General features: G+C 43.6%; 12 non-coding genes across 12 annotated transcripts; all 12 read right to left on the bottom strand.

Moving 5' to 3' along the window:
- Positions 1-11,820: 11,820 nt before the first annotated feature.
- Positions 11,821-11,894, bottom strand: TRNAT-AGU (transfer RNA threonine (anticodon AGU)). Its single transcript has one exon. It is a non-coding gene; the product is annotated as a tRNA-Thr (tRNA).
- Positions 11,895-12,515: 621 nt separating this feature from the next.
- Positions 12,516-12,589, bottom strand: TRNAT-AGU (transfer RNA threonine (anticodon AGU)). Its single transcript has one exon. It is a non-coding gene; the product is annotated as a tRNA-Thr (tRNA).
- A 618-nt stretch (positions 12,590-13,207) lies between these two features.
- Positions 13,208-13,281, bottom strand: TRNAT-AGU (transfer RNA threonine (anticodon AGU)). Its single transcript has one exon. It is a non-coding gene; the product is annotated as a tRNA-Thr (tRNA).
- A 621-nt stretch (positions 13,282-13,902) lies between these two features.
- On the bottom strand, positions 13,903-13,976 carry TRNAT-AGU (transfer RNA threonine (anticodon AGU)). The gene has a single exon. It is a non-coding gene; the product is annotated as a tRNA-Thr (tRNA).
- Positions 13,977-15,298: 1,322 nt separating this feature from the next.
- Positions 15,299-15,372, bottom strand: TRNAT-AGU (transfer RNA threonine (anticodon AGU)). Its single transcript has one exon. It is a non-coding gene; the product is annotated as a tRNA-Thr (tRNA).
- Positions 15,373-15,992: 620 nt separating this feature from the next.
- TRNAT-AGU (transfer RNA threonine (anticodon AGU)) lies at positions 15,993-16,066 on the bottom strand. The gene has a single exon. It is a non-coding gene; the product is annotated as a tRNA-Thr (tRNA).
- Positions 16,067-18,083: 2,017 nt separating this feature from the next.
- TRNAT-AGU (transfer RNA threonine (anticodon AGU)) lies at positions 18,084-18,157 on the bottom strand. The gene has a single exon. It is a non-coding gene; the product is annotated as a tRNA-Thr (tRNA).
- Positions 18,158-18,778: 621 nt separating this feature from the next.
- On the bottom strand, positions 18,779-18,852 carry TRNAT-AGU (transfer RNA threonine (anticodon AGU)). The gene has a single exon. It is a non-coding gene; the product is annotated as a tRNA-Thr (tRNA).
- Positions 18,853-19,472: 620 nt separating this feature from the next.
- TRNAT-AGU (transfer RNA threonine (anticodon AGU)) lies at positions 19,473-19,546 on the bottom strand. The gene has a single exon. It is a non-coding gene; the product is annotated as a tRNA-Thr (tRNA).
- Positions 19,547-20,167: 621 nt separating this feature from the next.
- On the bottom strand, positions 20,168-20,241 carry TRNAT-AGU (transfer RNA threonine (anticodon AGU)). The gene has a single exon. It is a non-coding gene; the product is annotated as a tRNA-Thr (tRNA).
- A 620-nt stretch (positions 20,242-20,861) lies between these two features.
- On the bottom strand, positions 20,862-20,935 carry TRNAT-AGU (transfer RNA threonine (anticodon AGU)). The gene has a single exon. It is a non-coding gene; the product is annotated as a tRNA-Thr (tRNA).
- Positions 20,936-21,556: 621 nt separating this feature from the next.
- On the bottom strand, positions 21,557-21,630 carry TRNAT-AGU (transfer RNA threonine (anticodon AGU)). Its single transcript has one exon. It is a non-coding gene; the product is annotated as a tRNA-Thr (tRNA).
- Positions 21,631-22,542: the final 912 nt, after the last annotated feature.

The raw sequence follows: 22,542 nt of genomic DNA, 5'->3' as shown, positions 1-22,542 counted from the left end.
TACAGTCTGTGCAAGCTGAAACATATCCTGTGCGGGCTGGAGCAAAACCTGTGCGGGCTGAAGCAAAGTCTGTGCGGGCTGAAGCAAAGTCTGTGCGGGCTGAAGCAAAGTCTGTGCGGGCTGACGCAAAGCCTGTGCGAGCTGAAGCAAAACTTCCGCTGTACCTGTTGGCAGAGATGCAGCTGGACAGGATGGCTGAGATGCAGCTGGACAGGAGGGCAGAGATGCAGCTGGACAGGAGGGCAGAGATGCAGCTGGACAGGAGGGCAGAGATGCAGCTGGACGGGCTGGCAAACTTACTGCTGGACTGGTTGGCAAAGATGCAGCTGCACAAGATGGAAAAGATGTAGCTGGGCAGGATAGCAAACTTTCTGCTGGACCTGGTGACAGAGATGCAGCTGGACTGGTTGGCAAAGATGCACCTGGACAGGCTGGTAAACTGGTTGGCAGTGGCTGGAGCGAAGTGCTGTCCCTTGCAGACTTGGCAGGAGCTGTAGGCTGTGTAGACATGTCAGAAATTGTAGTTTGCAAAGATCTGGCAGGAAGAGATGAAGTTAACCACTGCTGTACCGAAAGTAAGAAGACTGTGAGCTGAATACAGGTTTCTGCAAGCTGGATGCAAAGTTCTGCTGGCAGGATGCAAGAGTCTGCAGGCAGCTGGAGACAAGGTTCTGCAGATGGCTGTATGCAAAGTTCATCAGGCGGCTGGGTGCAACAGTCTGCAGGAGGCTGGATGAGAGGTTCTGCAAGCGGCTGGATGAGAGTTTCTGCAGGCGGCTGGATGAGAGTTTCTGCAGGCGGCTGGATGAGAGTTTCTGCAGGCGGCTGGATGAGAGTTTCTGCAGGCGGCTGGATGAGAGTTTCTGCAGGCGGCTGGAAGCAAGAGTCTGCAGGCGGCTGGAAGCAAGAGTCTGCAGGAAGCTGGAGACAAGGTTCTGCAGATGGCTGTATGCAAAGTTCATCAGGAGGCTGGGTGCAACAGTCTGCAGGAGGCTGGATGAGAGGTTCTGCAGGTGGCTGGATGAAAGGTTCTGCAGGTGGCTTGGTGCAAGAGTCTGCAGGCGGCTGGAAGCAAGAGTCTGCAGGAAGCTGGAGACAAGGTTCTGCAGATGGCTGTATGCAAAGTTCATCAGGAGGCTGGGTGCAACAGTCTGCAGGAGGCTGGATGAGAGGTTCTGCAGGTGGCTGGATGAAAGGTTCTGCAGGTGGCTGGATGAAAGGTTCTGCAGGTGGCTTGGTGCAAGAGTCTGCAGGCGGCTGGGTGCAAGAGTCTGCAGGTGGCTGGGTGCAAGAGTCTGCAGGCGGCTGGGTGCAAGAGTCTGCAGGCGGCTGGGTGCAAGAGTCTGCAGGCGGCTGGGTGCAAGAGTCTGCAGGAGGCTGGACGAGAGGTTCTGCAGCAGGCTGGACGAGAGGTTCTGCAGCAGGCTGGACGAGAGGTTCTGCAGCAGGCTGGACGAGAGGTTCTGCAGCAGGCTGGACGAGAGGTTCTGCAGCAGGCTGGACGAGAGGTTCTGCAGCAGGCTGGACGAGAGGTTCTGCAGCAGGCTGGACGAGAGGTTCTGCAGCAGGCTGGACGAGAGGTTCTGCAGCAGGCTGGACGAGAGGTTCTGCAGCAGGCTGGACGAGAGGTTCTGCAGCAGGCTGGACGAGAGGTTCTGCAGCAGGCTGGACGAGAGGTTCTGCAGCAGGCTGGACGAGAGGTTCTGCAGCAGGCTGGACGAGAGGTTCTGCAGCAGGCTGGACGAGAGGTTCTGCAGGCGGCTGGAAGCAAGAGTCTGCAGGCGGCTGGAAGCAAGAGTCTGCAGGCGGCTGGAAGCAAGAGTCTGCAGGTGGCTGGGTGCAAGAGTCTGCAGGTGGCTGGAAGCAAGGTTCTGCAGGCTTTGGTGTCAAAGTTTGTAAGGTGATTCCACCTGGATCTGGTGCAACAGGTAGTGAATGGTGAATAGATGAAGTTGGGAAGTATTTCCGTTTATGCTTTGCTTTCTTGACAGTTCTCAAAGCGAGAACAGGCTCTTGGTATGTAACTGGATACTGCTTTAACCAAGGTGTAGATCTTTTTGCAGTCTGAAGGGGAACTGACTTGTGATTAGAAGCAGGTTTAGCCACTGAGCACTGTGTGAGCTGGTCATTAGAAATATTAGCAGAAGGAAAGTAAGTGGACAGAACTCTCTCCCATGCATCAATTAAAGGAGAAACAGACCTTTGCATGCATACACCCAAATCAACCAAAGTTTTTGCAGATTTTATACATGCGGAAACAAATTGTTCATCTTTTTGAGCATAATAGCTAATAAAAGACCTCCAATCATCATTCAAATCATTAAACAGACACTCAATTTCCCATTTTCCAAACGGAGGGTCCCAGTCACTTTTAATGGGAGCAGATAGATTACTCTGAACATAGCTTAAAGGGTTAATTGGCTTAATCTGTTGATTAGGCTGATAATAGGTTGTTGTAGCTGGATTTTTAGCTACCAAGAGACTTTGCAGAATTTGCAGCAGGGCTTGTACATCAGACACTGAAAAAATATTTTGCTGCACAAAATAATTAATTTGTGAAATTAATTGCTGCAATTCATCATAAGAGTAATCTAAAAACTCTTTATAACAGTGTTTTCTATCCTCCTCTGCAAATATGGCAAAGTAATCTATGTCCTGCGGAGTCCAGTTTAACCCCATGGCTGGAACAAATGAACCTTCAGTATTTCCTAGTGACTGTTTTGGCTAGTTCATTCTGTAACGAGCAGTGCATGCAGATTTGCACTGAATGCAGAATGTCACTTAATGTGGAAATACTGAAGACCAAAACCAGGGTAAATGTGAAATAAAGTAATGATTTATTTACAAGGACAGGATATATACACAAGTGATGCTGCAATTGGTGCATGAACATAAATACAAATGAATTGTACAACTAGCAATATGATTGCAGGCAATTGTCTTGCGATCAGACATACACAAACCAATAATAATATATACAGTGTGCACACAGTGAACCCCGAACCCTGTCTAACTAAGCTAACTAACTAATATATACACAGGATAATATACAACCAAGCGCAGGACATATGCAGCAGGCAATAGGTTAGTCAACAAGCCGAGATCAGATACCAGGACATCAAGCAATACAATCAGTGAGCAGAAGAATAGTCAGACAAAGCCAATATCATAAACCAGGGAATCAAGCAATCAGGTAACAGGCAGACAGGTTACAGGTAACAGGAAACAGGTATCAGGAAGCAGGTAACAGGAGCAATGACCAGAACACAGGCTCTAGGGCTATCCACATCAATGAACTAGCAACAGTGTTCTGTTGTAGCTGGACTTATATACTCTGCAGGATGGTCATGTGACCTCTTCCAAGGCTGCAGAGACACAGTTCTTGAATACAGAGACCTCTGCTGGTGGGCAGAGGGAACTTCAGGAGGAATGTAAAATGTTCTTGAAATGAGGGGACATCTGCTGGTGAACAGAGGAAGTCCATACAGTTCACAAACGTCACCAGCAGGAACAGATCGTGACACAAGGCCACCCGAGGTGCCCCTCTGGGAAACTCCGACCACAACACAATCCACCTGATCCCCACATACAGGCGGCTCCTGGAGACCTCAAAGCCCACAGTTAAAACCATCAAAAAATGGACAGCAGAAGCAAAACTGGAACTCCAAGCCTGTTTTGGCACCACCGACTGGACAACCCTGGAGGCACCCTCCCTTGACGAATGGGCCGAGAATGTCTCCTCCTACATCAGCTTCTGCGAAGAAGTGTGTATCCCATCCAAGACCTTCAGGATTTTCCCCAACAATAAGCCTTGGTTCAACGATAAGCTCCGCCGACTCCGGAAACGCAAAGAGGAAGCACACAGGTCTGGCTCCCCTGAGGAATACAGAGAGGACAGGTACGCCCTGAAAAGAGAACTGCGATTAGCAAAGAGGGCCTACTCCGACAAGCTGGAGCTCTGCCTCCAATCAAACAATACACGGGAGGTATGGAAGGGCCTGAGAGCTGCCACGAACTTTAAACCCGCACCTCAGTCTGGGACACCGAGCCTTCGGCTAGCGGAAGAGCTCAATGAGTTCTTGTTAGGCTTGGTGGTGTATTCTCCACAGTCAGCATGCAACGCATGAGCTGGCGTGGAGGAGGTACACACACCAGCACAAGGAAACAGGCTATCCCTAGTATAGTGGAGGGGAGGACTGACTCCAATAGGAGATTGTGGCGCACAGAGCCGGTGCAGATCTGACAGCCACAAACAATGCTTTCGTTATAACGTCTCAGCGCAAAGTAGCGCTGAGCGCATAAACCAGAACTGAGGAGATCAGGACAGGTAGACAGAATGAACGCTTGCTAGCTAGCGGCTACTTAGCGACAGCAAGCGTCCAAAACCAGACAGACTGGAATGAGGCAGCCAATGCGCTGCGGCGATGGCGTGCCTCACAAAGACAGGACAGGACAGTCAGAAAATAGCAGGATCAAGATAGATGAACGTAACACAGATAAATATACAATAAGTATGTTTTCCTAGCGTATTACAATTACAGCTATCAATGAAACTATTTGTAACGTCTGACTAACATATGTATATATCGGCAATGAACCGATATATGACATAAGCAGGAACGCTGACTAGGACTGGAGTAATACAGGGAACAGGACTCAGAAGGATTCGCTATCTCTTCGCAGAGATGAACGCAATCCACAAACAGTAACAGAACAGGATTCAGAAGGATTCGTTATCTCTTCGCAGAGATGAACGCAATCCACAAACAGGACCAGGAACAGGATAACTAGCTCAGCACGGGTGTTCACGGTACGCGCAAACTACCAAAACGTGCTGGAAAACTGACTAACTGAACACAGGAAATAAACAGTTCGTGTACGTATATATCAGCAACACTGATATATCAACGTAACACAAATACAAGGAAAATAATAAACGTGCTGGTATGCATATATATTGGCAATGAAACAATATATGATGCAAAGACCAGCAAAGTATCTTTAACAAGAAACACGATCGGGGGCTAAAGCGACAGCAAGACAGGCTTAAGCTGAAGCTATGAAAACCCAAGGAAACCCTGCAGGAAGCAGATCTTTATACTGAGGTCATCCAATGGGAGCAGACATGCAGATTCCCACACAGGTGAATGATAATCAGTCACAAGCTGACAGCAGGGAAAGACAGACAAAGCTATACAGCTTGCATGGAAATAGATCAGAACTGCCTGAGCTGCAGCACTACTTCCAGCAATAGCTGCTGCAGCAGCGATCATTACAGTACCCCCGCCTTTAAAAGCGGATTCCAGACGCTTTTCAAAACTGAAATTTCCAACAAAACAGTCTGACTGATAATTCATGATGACCGGGACAGCCCGGCAAGACCGAATTCCAGAATCAGTCCCCACAAGACTGGACCCATCAGAACCAGAACCTACAGAACCATGCCCATCAGTACTACAAGCCCCAGTGTGACACCCATCAGAACCATGATTTCCAGAAGAAAGCCCTCCGAAACTCCCTGAGCGATACCCACCGCCTTCCAGGAACCGTTCAGAAACGCCAAAGCCTTTGCAATGCCCACCGGTACTGTCTTTACCAACACAAAACCCACTGTTGAACCAGTCCAAGGCACCAGGACAAGTTTTCTCAGAGACCTCCCAGAACACCTTGAAGCTCCAAAGAGATCCCCATAGGTCAGAATGCCCCTTAGGCTCACATGGAGAACTATCAAGAACCCCTATGGAACCTAGGGCAATTCCCGAGTCAGGGCCACAAGGACAAACATCAATATCAGGGCTTTCAGGGACCAGAACCATCTCTGGGCATGCAGGCAGACTGGCAACATCAGAACATGTTCCCACTAAGGAAGCATCAGAGCACGCTAACACCTTAAACACACTTGGGCATTCTGGCACACAAAGAACATCTGGGCACACTGGCACAAGAGAAACCTCTGGGCATGTCAAGGAACTGTGAGCCTCAGGGTCAGCCAAGACAGGACCAAAACCAGGACTGGCCAAAAAAAAATCATCATGACTAAACTTCGGAACCACTGGACTTTTACACGAGAATGCTGGATCAGACTTAGATGTCGCTGATTCCAGCAAAGTCAGAAACAAATCAGATTCAGGGGCACCAACAAAACAGGACAAATCTTCTGATGTATGCACTGAACCAGATAGGGACTCCACAACTACCTCTGGACTGGACAGAGACTCATTTAATACACTGGATTGGAGCTCATGAGGCGCTGCAGAACAAGTCAGTATTGCAGCAGCCCCCACTGGACTAGGCAAAACTGAGGAATTCCCTGGACAGGAAGAGGACTCTGGAACCTCTGCCACAGCGGCCAGAGAACTAGAATCTTTCAGGATACAGGGCTGGGTTTCAGGAACACTCATCAGACCAGACTGAAATTCTGAGATTTCTATTATTTTGACCAGAGAATCAGAATTATCCATGTTACAGGGCAAGACTTCTGAAACATTCAGAGGACAGGGCTGGAGTTCCTCGGCTGTTACAACACTGGAGAGGGACTCAACAACATTGGTTAAATCAGACTGTGTACAGGGCAAGGTATCTGACACACTTGCTGACGAGGACAATATTTCAATGGCTTCTGCTTTGCTGGGCAGAAATTCATCAAGTTTTATTAGAGCAGACTGTAATTCCAAAACAGCTGCTAGACAAGTGAATATTACTGCAACACCAACTGAGGTAAGCAGTGCTTCAGCCTCCTCTGCTAGAGGGTTTAAAGTATCCAAAATACTGGGTGAAGCATAAGACTCTGCGACCACAGCTTCACTGGACAGGATCACTGAACAGTCCATATTGCAGGGCAAAACCATGGAAGCACCTGCTGGACAGCAAAATGATTCTGTGACCTGAGTTTCATTGGAGAGATCTACTGCACAATTCATGGTACAGGGCAAATTTATTGGAAAATTTTCTGAACAAGGTAATAATTCTGCGATTTCAGGTTCACATAGCAGATGCTCTGAGCTATTCACGAAACTAGAGCGAGGTGTAGAAACAGGAAGATCAAGACACAATGTTTGCGCATCTGCTGGATCAGACAGGAGTTGAACTTTATTAACACAGGTAATTTCTGCAGAAGTGTTTGCAGAGACAGGCAAGATTTTTCTGGTGTCTGTTTCACTAAACAAAGAGTCATGAGTACTGGCTAGGCTGGACTCGGAAGTCAGCAGGACCTCTGGATTCTCTGCTGAGAAATTTGCGCAGGGCAAGGTTAAGAATGTATCAGTGGCTTCTGTTTTACTGGTAAGTAACACTGAGTTATCCATGGTACAGGGTGGAATTGCAGGAACTTCAATTTCACACAAAAAGAGCTCCGAATCACCTGCTGAATCAGCCAAAGGTGCTGAAGCAGGCGGGTCAGAACGCCAAATTTGCGAATTCGGAGTCACAAAAAAATCATCCAAAATCAGTTCCCACACATCAATCAATGGAGCCACAAAGTCATACTCACACACACCAGTTTTTATTAGGTTATAGGCAGACTTAATGCATGCATTCAATACCAATTCACTTTTTGCACTGTAAAATTGACAAAATGAACTTGAATCATTCTTCCATTCATTGACCAGAGCTTCCATCTCTCCTTTCTCAAATGGAGGATTCCAAGCATACTTAACAGGCAGATCATGGTTTGCAGATATGATTGTAGCAGGGACATATATTGGGTTAATTAGCAGGTGATTGGCAGATTCCTTATTCCTAAGAATCTCCAATACCTGTAGCAAGTGCTGAACTGTAGTGTATGCAAACTTTCCTTGCTTTACAAATAAGTTGATTTGTTCAATACTCTGTAATATCTCCTCATAATCATACTCAGATAATTTTTTTAAACAAAAATCTTTATTTTCCCTAGCCAGGGTGGAAAGTTCATTAGTAGTTTCATAAGTCCATTTAACTCCCCTGAAAGACAATTGCATTTCATTATCTGTTAATGGCAGAATCTCATTATAGGTCTCAGTCGCTAAGGATAACGACTCTGCAGATCGGACACGTTTCTTAGAACGTTTGCGTTTGGCCTTAGACCCTGCTGTTTTCCCTGCTGTTCTTGGTGATTTATTCAAGGCTGCAGGAAAATTATCAGTAACACTTTCTGCTTGCTGAACATTTTTGCAAGCAATTGAAGGAGTAGCTGATTGGCCTGCTGCCAGGAGTTCATTAAGAGGAAAAGGCAATGGATCTATGCGCAACCAGTTATGGATCACAAACGCTAGAAATTCCAGCGGTCTATCTTTCAAATCGGAATGATTAAGAACATCAAATGCCCACTGTAATAATTCCCCTTTAAACAAAATATAACTTAGTTGGAGTGCCCAGGTTGAAACAGGAGTCGCTTGGAGATCAGGATTGGTCAGGAACCTGGCACATTCAGAGAAAAACTCATTTTCTGTTTCAGAGCTAAGTTCTTCAAATTTCTTAAAGGAACAGGAACCATAATTAACAGTGTCATACTTTCTGGGAATCCCCCCCACAATGGGGATTGGTAATGGGGTTTTCATAATGTTAGGCTTGGTGGTGTATTCTCCACAGTCAGCATGCAACGCATGAGCTGGCGTGGAGGAGGTACACACACCAGCACAAGGAAACAGGCTATCCCTAGTATAGTGGAGGGGAGGACTGACTCCAATAGGAGATTGTGGCGCACAGAGCCGGTGCAGATCTGACAGCCACAAACAATGCTTTCGTTATAACGTCTCAGCGCAAAGTAGCGCTGAGCGCATAAACCAGAACTGAGGAGATCAGGACAGGTAGACAGAATGAACGCTTGCTAGCTAGCGGCTACTTAGCGACAGCAAGCGTCCAAAACCAGACAGACTGGAATGAGGCAGCCAATGCGCTGCGGCGATGGCGTGCCTCACAAAGACAGGACAGGACAGTCAGAAAATAGCAGGATCAAGATAGGTGAACGTAACACAGATAAATATACAATAAGTATGTTTTCCTAGCGTATTACAATTACAGCTATCAATGAAACTATTTGTAACGTCTGACTAACATATGTATATATCGGCAATGAACCGATATATGACATAAGCAGGAACGCTGACTAGGACTGGAGTAATACAGGGAACAGGACTCAGAAGGATTCGCTATCTCTTCGCAGAGATGAACGCAATCCACAAACAGTAACAGAACAGGATTCAGAAGGATTCGTTATCTCTTCGCAGAGATGAACGCAATCCACAAACAGGACCAGGAACAGGATAACTAGCTCAGCACGGGTGTTCACGGTACGCGCAAACTACCAAAACGTGCTGGAAAACTGACTAACTGAACACAGGAAATAAACAGTTCGTGTACGTATATATCAGCAACACTGATATATCAACGTAACACAAATACAAGGAAAATAATAAACGTGCTGGTATGCATATATATTGGCAATGAAACAATATATGATGCAAAGACCAGCAAAGTATCTTTAACAAGAAACACGATCGGGGGCTAAAGCGACAGCAAGACAGGCTTAAGCTGAAGCTATGAAAACCCAAGGAAACCCTGCAGGAAGCAGATCTTTATACTGAGGTCATCCAATGGGAGCAGACATGCAGATTCCCACACAGGTGAATGATAATCAGTCACAAGCTGACAGCAGGGAAAGACAGACAAAGCTATACAGCTTGCATGGAAATAGATCAGAACTGCCTGAGCTGCAGCACTACTTCCAGCAATAGCTGCTGCAGCAGCGATCATTACAGTTCTACTGTAGGTTCGAGCATCATCCAAACATGCACGTGGACCAATCAGCCTCGGCTAAGGTGACCCCCCCTCGAGTGAACTCGGTGCCCTGGCTCCTGTCTCTGTTCATGAATCAGAGGTTCTCCGGCACCTCCGTAAACTGAATCCCAGGAAGTCTTCTGGCCCAGATGGTGTGTCGTCGATCTGCCTGAGAACCTGTGCTGATCAGTTAGCCCCTGTGCTCACCTCCCTATTCGAGCGGTCACTATCGGATGGTGCAGTTCCCTCCTGTTTCAAGCGGTCCGCAATTGTACCAGTCCCCAAGAAACCCGGCAGCTCGGAGCACAACAACTTCCGACCAGTGGCCCTAACCTCCAACATTATGAAGCTCCTTGAGCGGCTGGTCCTTGCCCACCTGAAGAAGTACACGGACGCTCACCTTGATCAGCTCCAATTTGCTTATAGGGCTAACAGATCAGTGGAGGACGCCATCAATGCCAGCTTGGCATACATCACGGAGCACCTAGACAACCCTGCCTCCTATGCTAGGGTCCTGTTTCTGGACTTTAGCTCGGCGTTCAACACAATCTGCCCAGACATCCTGCTCACCAACCTGACGCAGCTCGGAGTAGATCCCACCCTCCGAGCACGGATCAAGGACTTCCTAACAAACAGGACGCAACAGGTGAAGCTTGGTAACTGCTACTCCAGTGTCAGAACCACCAACACAGGGGCTCCACAAGGCTGTGTACTGTCACCGCTACTGTTCTCCCTCTATACCAACAATTGCATATCATCCGCCGACTCTGTGAAAGTCATCAAATTTGCAGATGACACCACTATCATCGGCCTAATTGGCAGCAACGGAGAGCATGAGTACCGCAGCGAAGTTGAGAGAATCTGTAACTGGTGCAGAGACAATAACCTAGTTCTCAATGCCGCAAAGACTGTTGAACTAGTCGTAGACTTCAGGAGGAACCCTCCCCCTCTCCCACCTGTCCTTATTGGGGGTACCGAAGTCTCTAGGGTGACATCCGTGCGCTTCCTAGGCACGACCCTCACTAACAATCTGAAGTGGGGGCAAAACACTACCAATATACAGAAGAAATCTCAGCAGAGGTTGTTCTTCCTGCGCCAACTAAAGAGATTCGGCATGCCCAGGGAACTTTTGACCAGCTTCTATACTGCCACTATAGAATCCATCCTCTGCTCCTCAATCATCGTCTGGCACGCGGGCGCAACGGCCAGCGACAAACACAAACTGCAGAGAGTCATAGCTGACGCAGAGAGAATCATCGGATCTCCTCTTCCACCTCTTGATCTCCTCCATTCCACTAGGATGCTGAAGAGGGCCACTGTGATTTCCTGTGACCCCTCCCACCCAGGCAGCCGCTATTTCAAGCTACTCCCCCTGGGCCGTCGCTACAGGACTATACCATGCAAAACCACCAGACGGAAGAACACCTTCTTTCCCCAAGCGGTTCGGCTGCTTAACTCCAACCTTCCCCCGTCGGGCCCGCCCACTGGCAGGCCCTAGCGGGGACTCTCAGTCAGTTCTCGCCGGGTCTGTACTGGGGCCACCATCACCATCATTATTATGTCTATTAGTACTAGTGGACTGCTCCTGCATGGCAGGAACTTAAATACTATCTGTCGACCCAGTCTCTGTATGCACACCATTACCCAGTTTCTGTATGCACACCATTACCCTGTTTCTGTTACGTACAGCATTACTGTAGTTTCCTAAATTGTCTGTGTCATGTGTCTTGTTCTATACTATGTTATGCCATGTGTACCACAAATAATTCCGAATATTGCGCTTGCTGTATTTGGCGAAATAAATCTGATTCTGATTCTGATTCTGATTCTGATGTTGAGCATAGCATCCCAAAAGACTTGTTAGTGACCTTTACCTATTGTCAGAGATGGAAGGTAGTACATCAAACCAAACTGATAAGAAAATGTCTTTGTTCAGATGTGGTGGAAACAGTGGGCATAGGGAATGCAAGTTTCCTGTGAGCAAATATGGGTGAAGCTCAAAGACGTGATTCCGAAAATCTGGGATGTAAAAAGCAGGCAATGACTTGGTGATAATAAGATGAGCAAAGGCACTGCTGAGAGTTGAACTCAGGATCTCCTGTTTACTAGACAGGCGCTTTAACCAACTAAGCCACAGCGCCAACATGCTGCAATACAGTTATTGGTTATTGTGGCACAGCACTCTTTTTTCTTTGCATTTGCATTCTCAGTTTTTTAACATTTTTTTTTCAATAGTTTTTCAGGCCTACTTTTCCCTGCCTAAGAGTATACACATAGTCCACCTAAAAGGGAATGGAAAACTTTTAGGACAAAATTGTTGAAAAGAATGTTGTGCAACTTCCAAAATATAATAATGAAAGCTGTGGCAAAACCACTGAGTTTTGCGCCACAGAAGCCAGTCACTATTATATTTCATGTAGGTGCTGTGGCTTAGTAATTAAGTTTTATACAATGTTTCTTATTGTAGAAGCAGCAATTTTACTTGAAGAAGTTTTGGCTAGGCAAGTGCGGGTTAAGCTCCCATCCATGTTGAGCATAGCATCCCAAAAGACTTCTTAGTGACCTTTACCTATTGTCAGAGATGGAAGGTAGTACATCAAACCAAACTGATAAGAAAATGTCTTTGTTCAGATGTGGTGGAAACAGTGGGCATAGTGAATGCAAGTTTCCTGTGAGCAAATATGGGTGAAGCTCAAAGACGTGATCCCGAAAATCTGGGATGTAAACAGCAGGCAATGACTTGTTGATAATAAGATGAGCAAAGGCACTGCTGAGAGTTGAACTCAGGATCTCCTGTTTACTAGACAGGCGCTTTAACCAGCTAAGCCACAGCACCCATATACTGCAATACAGATATTGGTTATCGTGCCACAGCACTCTTTTTTGTTTGCATTAGCATTCTCAGTTTAACATTTTTTTTTCAATAGTTTTTCAGGCCTACTTTTCCCTGCCTAAGAGTATACACATAGTCCACCTAAAAGGGAATGGAAAACTTTTAGGACAAAATTGTTGAAAAGAATGTTGTGCAACTTCCAAAATATGATAATGAAAGCTGTGGCAAAACCAATGAGTTTTGTGCCACAGAAGCCAGTCACTATTATATTTCATGTAGGTGCTGTGGCTTAGTAATTAAGTTTTATACAATGTTTCTTATTGTAGAAGCAGCAATTTTACTTGAAGAAGTTTTGGCTAGGCAAGTGCGGGTTAAGCTCCCATCCATGTTGAGCATAGCATCCCAAAAGACTTGTTAGTGACCTTTACCTATTGTCAGAGATGGAAGGTAGTACATCAAACCAAACTGATAAGAAAATGTCTTTGTTCAGATGTGGTGGAAACAGTGGGCATAGCGAATGCAAGTTTCCTGTGAGCAAATATGGGTGATGCTCTACGACGTGATTCCGAAAATCTGGGATGTAAACAGCAGGCAATGACTTGGTGATAATAAGTTGAGCAAAGGCACTGCTGAGAGTTGAACTCAGGATGTCCTGTTTACTAGACAGGCGCTTTAACCAACTAAGCCACAGCGCCCACATGCTGCTATACAGATATTGGTTATCGTGCCACAGCACTCTTTTTTGTTTGCATTTGCATTCTCAGTTTTTTAACATTTTTTTTTCAATAGTTTTTCAGGCCTACTTTTCCCTGCCTAAGAGTATACACATAGTCCACCTAAAAGGGAATGGAAAACTTTTAGGACAAAATTGTTGAAAAGAATGTTGTGCAACTTCCAAAATATGATAATGAAAGCTGTGGCAAAACCAATGAGTTTTGTGCCACAGAAGCCAGTCACTATTATATTTCATGTAGGTGCTGTGGCTTAGTAATTAAGTTTTATACAATGTTTCTTATTGTAGAAGCAGCAATTTTACTTGAAGAAGTTTTGGCTAGGCAAGTGCGGGTTAAGCTCCCATCCATGTTGAGCATAGCATCCCAAAAGACTTGTTAGTGACCTTTACCTATTGTCAGAGATGGAAGGTAGTACATCAAACCAAACTGATAAGAAAATGTCTTTGTTCAGATGTGGTGGAAACAGTGGGCATAGCGAATGCAAGTTTCCTGTGAGCAAATATGGGTGAAGCTCTAAGACGTGATTCCGAAAATCTGGGATGTAAACAGCAGGCAATGACTTGGTGATAATAAGATGAGCAAAGGCACTGCTGAGAGTTGAACTCAGGATCTCCTGTTTACTAGACAGGCGCTTTAACCAACTAAGCCACAGCGCCAACATGCTGCAATACAGTTATTGGTTATTGTGGCACAGCACTCTTTTTTCTTTGCATTTGCATTCTCAGTTGTTTAACATTTTTTTTTCAATAGTTTTTCAGGCCTACTTTTCCCTGCCTAAGAGTATACACATAGTCCACCTAAAAGGGAATGGAAAACTTTTAGGACAAAATTGTTGAAAAGAATGTTGTGCAACTTCCAAAATATAATAATGAAAGCTGTGGCAAAACCAATGAGTTTTGTGCCACAGAAGCCAGTCACTATTATATTTCATGTAGGTGCTGTGGCTTAGTAATTAAGTTTTATACAATGTTTCTTATTGTAGAAGCAGCAATTTTACTTGAAGAGGTTTTGGCTAGGCAAGTGCGGGTTAAGCTCCCATCCATGTTGAGCATAGCATCCCAAAAGACTTGTTAGTGACCTTTACCTATTGTCAGAGATGGAAGGTAGTACATCAAACCAAACTGATAAGAAAATGTTTTTGTTCAGATGTGGTGGAAACAGTGGGCATAGGGAATGCAAGTTTCCTGTGAGCAAATATGGGTGAAGCTCAAAGACGTGATCCCGAAAATCTGGGATGTAAACAGCAGGCAATGACTTGGTGATAATATGATGAGCAAAGGCACTGCTGAGAGTTGAACTCAGGATCTCCTGTTTACTAGATAGGCACTTTAACCAACTAAGCCACAGCGCCCACATGCTGCAATACAGTTATTGGTTATTGGTTATTGTGACACAGCACTCTTTTTTCTTTGCATTTGCATTCTCAGTTTTTTAACATTTTTTTTTCAATAGTTTTTCAGGCCTACTTTTCCCTGCCTAAGAGTATACACATAGTCCACCTAAAAGGGAATGGAAAACTTTTAGGACAAAATTGTTAAAAAGAATGTTGTGCAACTTCCAAAATATGATAATGAAAGCTGTGGCAAAACCAATGAGTTTTGTGCCACAGAAGCCAGTCACTATTATATTTCATGTAGGTGCTGTGGCTTAGTAATTAAGTTTTATACAATGTTTCTTATTGTAGAAGCAGCAATTTTACTTGAAGAAGTTTTGGCTAGGCAAGTGCGGGTTAAGCTCCCATCCATGTTGAGCATAGCATCCCAAAAGACTTGTTAGTGACCTTTACCTATTGTCAGAGATGGAAGGTAGTACATCAAACCAAACTGATAAGAAAATGTCTTTGTTCAGATGTGGTAGAAACAGTGGGCATAGCGAATGCAAGTTTCCTGTGAGCAAATATGGGTGAAGCTCTAAGACGTGATTCGAAAATCTGGGATGTAAACAGCAGGCAATGACTTGGTGATAATAAGATGAGCAAAGGCACTGTTGAGAGTTGAACTCAGGATCTCCTGTTTACTAGACAGGCGCTTTAACCAACTAAGCCACAGCGCCCACATGCTGCAATACAGTTATTGGTTATTGTGGCACAGCACTCTTTTTTCTTTGCATTTGCATTCTCAGTTTTTTAACATTTTTTTTTCAATAGTTTTTCAGGCCTACTTTTCCCTGCCTAAGAGTATACACATAGTCCACCTAAAAGGGAATGGAAAACTTTTAGGACAAAATTGTTGAAAAGAATGTTGTGCAACTTCCAAAATATGATAATGAAAGCTGTGGCAAAACCAATGAGTTTTGGGCCACAGAAGCCAGTCACTATTATATTTCATGTAGGTGCTGTGGCTTAGTAATTAAGTTTTACACAATGTTTCTTATTGTAGAAGCAGCAATTTTACTTGAAGAAGTTTTGGCTAGGCAAGTGCGGGTTAAGCTCCCATCCATGTTGAGCATAGCATCCCAAAAGACTTGTTAGTGACCTTTACCTATTGTCAGAGATGGAAGGTAGTACATCAAACCAAACTGATAAGAAAATGTCTTTGTTCAGATGTGGTGGAAACAGTGGGCATGGGGATGCAAGTTTCCTGTGAGCAAATATGGGTGAAGCTCAAAGACGTGATCCCGAAAATCTGGGATGTAAACAGCAGGCAATGACTTGGTGATAATAAGATGAGCAAAGGCACTGTTGAGAGTTGAACTCAGGATCTCCTGTTTACTAGACAGGCGCTTTAACCAACTAAGCCACAGCGCCCACATGCTGCAATACAGTTATTGGTTATTGTGGCACAGCACTCTTTTTTCTTTGCATTTGCATTCTCAGTTTTTTAACATTTTTTTTTCAATAGTTTTTCAGGCCTACTTTTCCCTGCCTAAGAGTATACACATAGTCCACCTAAAAGGTAATGGAAAACTTTTAGGACAAAATTGTTGAAAAGAATGTTGTGCAACTTCCAAAATATGATAATGAAAGCTGTGGCAAAACCAATGAGTTTTGGGCCACAGAAGCCAGTCACTATTATATTTCATGTAGGTGCTGTGGCTTAGTAATTAAGTTTTATACAATGTTTCTTATTGTAGAAGCAGCAATTTTACTTGAAGAAGTTTTGGCTAGGCAAGTGCGGGTTAAGCTCCCATCCATGTTGAGCATAGCATCCCAAAAGACTTGTTAGTGACCTTTACCTATTGTCAGAGATGGAAGGTAGTACATCAAACCAAACTGATAAGAAAATGTCTTTGTTCAGATGTGGTGGAAACAGTGGGCATAGCGAATGCAAGTTTCCTGTGAGCAAATATGGGTGAAGCTCAAAGACGTGATCCCGAAAATCTGGAATGTAAACAGCAGGCAATGACTTGGTGATAATAAGATGAGCAAAGGCACTGCTGAGAGTTGAACTCAGGATCTCCTGTATACTAGACAGGCGCTTTAAACAACTAAGCCACAGCGCCCACATGCTGCAATACAGTTATTGGTTATTGTGGCACAGCACTCTTTTTTCTTTGCATTTGCATTCTCAGTTTTTTAACATTTTTTTTCAATGGTTTTTCAGGCCTACTTTTCCCTGCCTAAGAGTGTACACATAGTCCACCTAAAAGGGAATGGAAAACTTTTAGGACAAAATTGTTGAAAAGAATGTTGTGCAACTTCCAAAATATGATAATGAAAGCTGTGGCAAAACCAATGAGTTTTGTGCCACAGAAGCCAGTCACTATTATATTTCATGTAGGTGCTGTGGCTTAGTAATTAAGTTTTACACAATGTTTCTTATTGTAGAAGCAGCAATTTTACTTGAAGAAGTTTTGGCTAGGCAAGTGCGGGTTAAGCTCGCATCCATGTTGAGCATAGCATCCCAAAAGACTTGTTAGTGACCTTTACCTATTGTCAGAGATGGAAGGTAGTACATCAAACCAAACTGATAAGAAAATGTCTTTGTTCAGATGTGGTGGAAACAGTGGGCATAGGGGATGCAAGTTTCCTGTGAGCAAATATGGGTGAAGCTCAAAGACGTGATCCCGAAAATCTGGGATGTAAACAGCAGGCAATGACTTGGTGATAATAAGATGAGCAAAGGCACTGCTGAGAGTTGAACTCAGGATCTCCGGTTTACTAGACAGGCGCTTTAACCAACTAAGCCACAGCGCCCACATGCTGCAATACAGTTATTGGTTATTGGTTATTGTGGCACAGCACTCTTTTTTCTTTGCATTTGCATTCTCAGTTTTTTAACATTTTTTTTTCAATAGTTTTTCAGGCCTACTTTTCCCTGCCTAAGAGTATACACATAGTCCACCTAAAAGGGAATGGAAAACTTTTAGGACAAAATTGTTGAAAAGAATGTTGTGCAACTTCCAAAATATGATAATGAAAGCTGTGGCAAAACCAATGAGTTTTGTGCCACAGAAGCCAGTCACTATTATATTTCATGTAGGTGCTGTGGCTTAGTAATTAAGTATTATACAATGTTTCTTATTGTAGAAGCAGCAATTTTACTTGAAGAAGTTTTGGCTAGGCAAGTGCGGGTTAAGCTCCCATCCATGTTGAGCATAGCATCCCAAAAGACTTGTTAGTGACCTTTACCTATTGTCAGAGATGGAAGGTAGTACATCAAACCAAACTGATAAGAAAATGTCTTTGTTCAGATGTGGTGGAAACAGTGGGCATAGCGAATGCAAGTTTCCTGTGAGCAAATATGGGTGAAGCTCAAAGACGTGATCCCGAAAATCTGGGATGTAAACAGCAGGCAATGACTTGGTGATAATAAGATGAGCAAAGGCACTGCTGAGAGTTGAACTCAGGATCTCCTGTATACTAGACAGGCGCTTTAACCAACTAAGCCACAGCACCCACATGCTGCAATACAGTTATTGGTTATTGTGGCACAGCACTCTTTTTTCTTTGCATTTGCATTCTCAGTTTTTTAACATTTTTTTTTCAATGGTTTTTCAGGCCTACTTTTCCCTGCCTAAGAGTATACACATAGTCCACCTACAAGGGAATGGAAAACTTTTAGGACAAAATTGTTGAAAAGAATGTTGTGCAACTTCCAAAATATGATAATGAAAGCTGTGGCAAAACCAATGAGTTTTGGGCCACAGAAGCCAGTCACTATTATATTTCATGTAGGTGCTGTGGCTTAGTAATTAAGTTTTATACAATGTTTCTTATTGTAGAAGCAGCAATTTTACTTGAAGAAGTTTTGGCTAGGCAAGTGCGGGTTAAGCTCCCATCCATGTTGAGCATAGCATCCCAAAAGACTTGTTAGTGACCTTTACCTATTGTCAGAGATGGAAGGTAGTACATCAAACCAAACTGATAAGAAAATGTCTTTGTTCAGATGTGGTGGAAACAGTGGGCATAGCGAATGCAAGTTTCCTGTGAGCAAATATGGGTGAAGCTCAAAGACGTGATCCCGAAAATCTGGAATGTAAACAGCAGGCAATGACTTGGTGATAATAAGATGAGCAAAGGCACTGCTGAGAGTTGAACTCAGGATCTCCTGTATACTAGACAGGCGCTTTAACCAACTAAGCCACAGCGCCCACATGCTGCAATACAGTTATTGGTTATTGTGGCACAGCACTCTTTTTTCTTTGCATTTGCATTCTCAGTTTTTTAACATTTTTTTTCAATGGTTTTTCAGGCCTACTTTTCCCTGCCTAAGAGTGTACACATAGTCCACCTAAAAGGGAATGGAAAACTTTTAGGACAAAATTGTTGAAAAGAATGTTGTGCAACTTCCAAAATATGATAATGAAAGCTGTGGCAAAACCAATGAGTTTTGTGCCACAGAAGCCAGTCACTATTATATTTCATGTAGGTGCTGTGGCTTAGTAATTAAGTTTTACACAATGTTTCTTATTGTAGAAGCAGCAATTTTACTTGAAGAAGTTTTGGCTAGGCAAGTGCGGGTTAAGCTCCCATCCATGTTGAGCATAGCATCCCAAAAGACTTGTTAGTGACCTTTACCTATTGTCAGAGATGGAAGGTAGTACATCAAACCAAACTGATAAGAAAATGTCTTTGTTCAGATGTGGTGGAAACAGTGGGCATAGGGGATGCAAGTTTCCTGTGAGCAAATATGGGTGAAGCTCAAAGACGTGATCCCGAAAATCTGGGATGTAAACAGCAGGCAATGACTTGGTGATAATAAGATGAGCAAAGGCACTGTTGAGAGTTGAACTCAGGATCTCCTGTTTACTAGACAGGCGCTTTAACCAACTAAGCCACAGCGCCCACATGCTGCAATACAGTTATTGGTTATTGTGGCACAGCACTCTTTTTTCTTTGCATTTGCATTCTCAGTTTTTTAACATTTTTTTTTCAATAGTTTTTCAGGCCTACTTTTCCCTGCCTAAGAGTATACACATAGTCCACCTAAAAGGGAATGGAAAACTTTTAGGACAAAATTGTTGAAAAGAATGTTGTGCAACTTCCAAAATATGATAATGAAAGCTGTGGCAAAACCAATGAGTTTTGGGCCACAGAAGCCAGTCACTATTATATTTCATGTAGGTGCTGTGGCTTAGTAATTAAGTTTTATACAATGTTTCTTATTGTAGAAGCAGCAATTTTACTTGAAGAAGTTTTGGCTAGGCAAGTGCGGGTTAAGCTCCCATCCATGTTGAGCATAGCATCCCAAAAGACTTGTTAGTGACCTTTACCTATTGTCAGAGATGGAAGGTAGTACATCAAACCAAACTGATAAGAAAATGTCTTTGTTCAGATGTGGTGGAAACAGTGGGCATAGCGAATGCAAGTTTCCTGTGAGCAAATATGGGTGAAGCTCAAAGACGTGATCCCGAAAATCTGGAATGTAAACAGCAGGCAATGACTTGGTGATAATAAGATGAGCAAAGGCACTGCTGAGAGTTGAACTCAGGATCTCCTGTATACTAGACAGGCGCTTTAACCAACTAAGCCACAGCGCCCACATGCTGCAATACAGTTATTGGTTATTGTGGCACAGCACTCTTTTTTCTTTGCATTTGCATTCTCAGTTTTTTAACATTTTTTTTCAATGGTTTTTCAGGCCTACTTTTCCCTGCCTAAGAGTGTACACATAGTCCACCTAAAAGGGAATGGAAAACTTTTAGGACAAAATTGTTGAAAAGAATGTTGTGCAACTTCCAAAATATGATAATGAAAGCTGTGGCAAAACCAATGAGTTTTGTGCCACAGAAGCCAGTCACTATTATATTTCATGTAGGTGCTGTGGCTTAGTAATTAAGTTTTACACAATGTTTCTTATTGTAGAAGCAGCAATTTTACTTGAAGAAGTTTTGGCTAGGCAAGTGCGGGTTAAGCTCCCATCCATGTTGAGCATAGCATCCCAAAAGACTTGTTAGTGACCTTTACCTATTGTCAGAGATGGAAGGTAGTACATCAAACCAAACTGATAAGAAAATGTCTTTGTTCAGATGTGGTGGAAACAGTGGGCATAGGGTATGCAAGTTTCCTGTGAGCAAATATGGGTGAAGCTCAAAGACGTGATCCCGAAAATCTGGGATGTAAACAGCAGGCAATGACTTGGTGATAATAAGATGAGCAAAGGCACTGCTGAGAGTTGAACTCAGGATCTCCTGTTTACTAGACAGGCGCTTTAACCAACTAAGCCACAGCGCCCACATGCTGTAATACAGTTATTGGTTATTGTGGCACAGCACTCTTTTTTCTTTGCATTTGCATTCTCAGTTTTTTAACATTTTTTTTTCAATAGTTTTTCAGGCCTACTTTTCCCTGCCTAAGAGTATACACATAGTCCACCTAAAAGGGAATGGAAAACTTTTAGGACAAAATTGTTAAAAAGAATGTTGTGCAACTTCCAAAATATGATAATGAAAGCTGTGGCAAAACCAATGAGTTTTGTGCCACAGAAGCCAGTCACTATTATATTTCATGTAGGTGCTGTGGCTTAGTAATTAAGTTTTATACAATGTTTCTTATTGTAGAAGCAGCAATTTTACTTGAAGAGGTTTTGGCTAGGCAAGTGCGGGTTAAGCTCCCATCCATGTTGAGCATAGCATCCCAAAAGACTTGTTAGTGACCTTTACCTATTGTCAGAGATGGAAGGTAGTACATCAAACCAAACTGATAAGAAAATGTCTTTGTTCAGATGTGGTGGAAACAGTGGGCATAGCGAATGCAAGTTTCCTGTGAGCAAATATGGGTGAAGCTCAAAGACGTGATCCCGAAAATCTGGGATGTAAACAGCAGGCAATGACTTGGTGATAATAAGATGAGCAAAGGCACCGCTGAGAGTTGAACTCAGGATCTCCTGTATACTAGACAGGCGCTTTAACCAACTAAGCCACAGCACCCACATGCTGCAATACAGTTATTGGTTATTGTGGCACAGCACTCTTTTTTCTTTGCATTTGCATTCTCAGTTTTTTAACATTTTTTTTTCAATGGTTTTTCAGGCCTACTTTTCCCTGCCTAAGAGTATACACATAGTCCACCTACAAGGGAATGGAAAACTTTTAGGACAAAATTGTTGAAAAGAATGTTGTGCAACTTCCAAAATATGATAATGAAAGCTGTGGCAAAACCAATGAGTTTTGTGCCACAGAAGCCAGTCACTATTATATTTCATGTAGGTGCTGTGGCTTAGTAATTAAGTTTTATACAATGTTTCTTATTGTAGAAGCAGCAATTTTACTTGAAGAAGTTTTGGCTAGGCAAGTGCGGGTTAAGCTCCCATCCATGTTGAGCATAGCATCCTAAAAGACTTGTTAGTGACCTTTACCTATTGTCAGAGATGGAAGGTAGTACATCAAACCAAACTGATAAGAAAATGTCTTTGTTCAGATGTGGTGGAAACAGTGGGCATAGCGAATGCAAGTTTCCTGTGAGCAAATATGGGTGAAGCTCTAAGACGTGATTCTGAAAATCTGGGATGTAAACAGCAGGCAATGACTTGGTGATAATAAGATGAGCAAAGGCACTGCTGAGAGTTGAACTCAGGATGTCCTGTTTACTAGACAGGCGCTTTAACCAACTAAGCCACAGCACCCACATGCTGCAACACAGTTATTGGTTATTGTGGCACAGCACTCTTTTTTCTTTGCATTTGCATTCTCAGTTTTTTAACATTTTTTTTCAATAGTTTTTCAGGCCTACTTTTCCCTGCCTAAGAGTATACACATAGTCCACCTAAAAGGGAATGGAAAACTTTTAGGACAAAATTGTTGAAAAGAATGTTGTGCAACTTCCAAAATATGATAATGAAA

Source organism: Hyperolius riggenbachi, chromosome 11, assembly GCF_040937935.1.
Source record: "Hyperolius riggenbachi isolate aHypRig1 chromosome 11, aHypRig1.pri, whole genome shotgun sequence".
NCBI classification, from domain to species: Eukaryota; Metazoa; Chordata; class Amphibia; order Anura; family Hyperoliidae; genus Hyperolius; species Hyperolius riggenbachi.
Note: the sequence above shows the minus strand (reverse complement) of the source record. Positions and strands in the feature narration are given on the sequence as shown.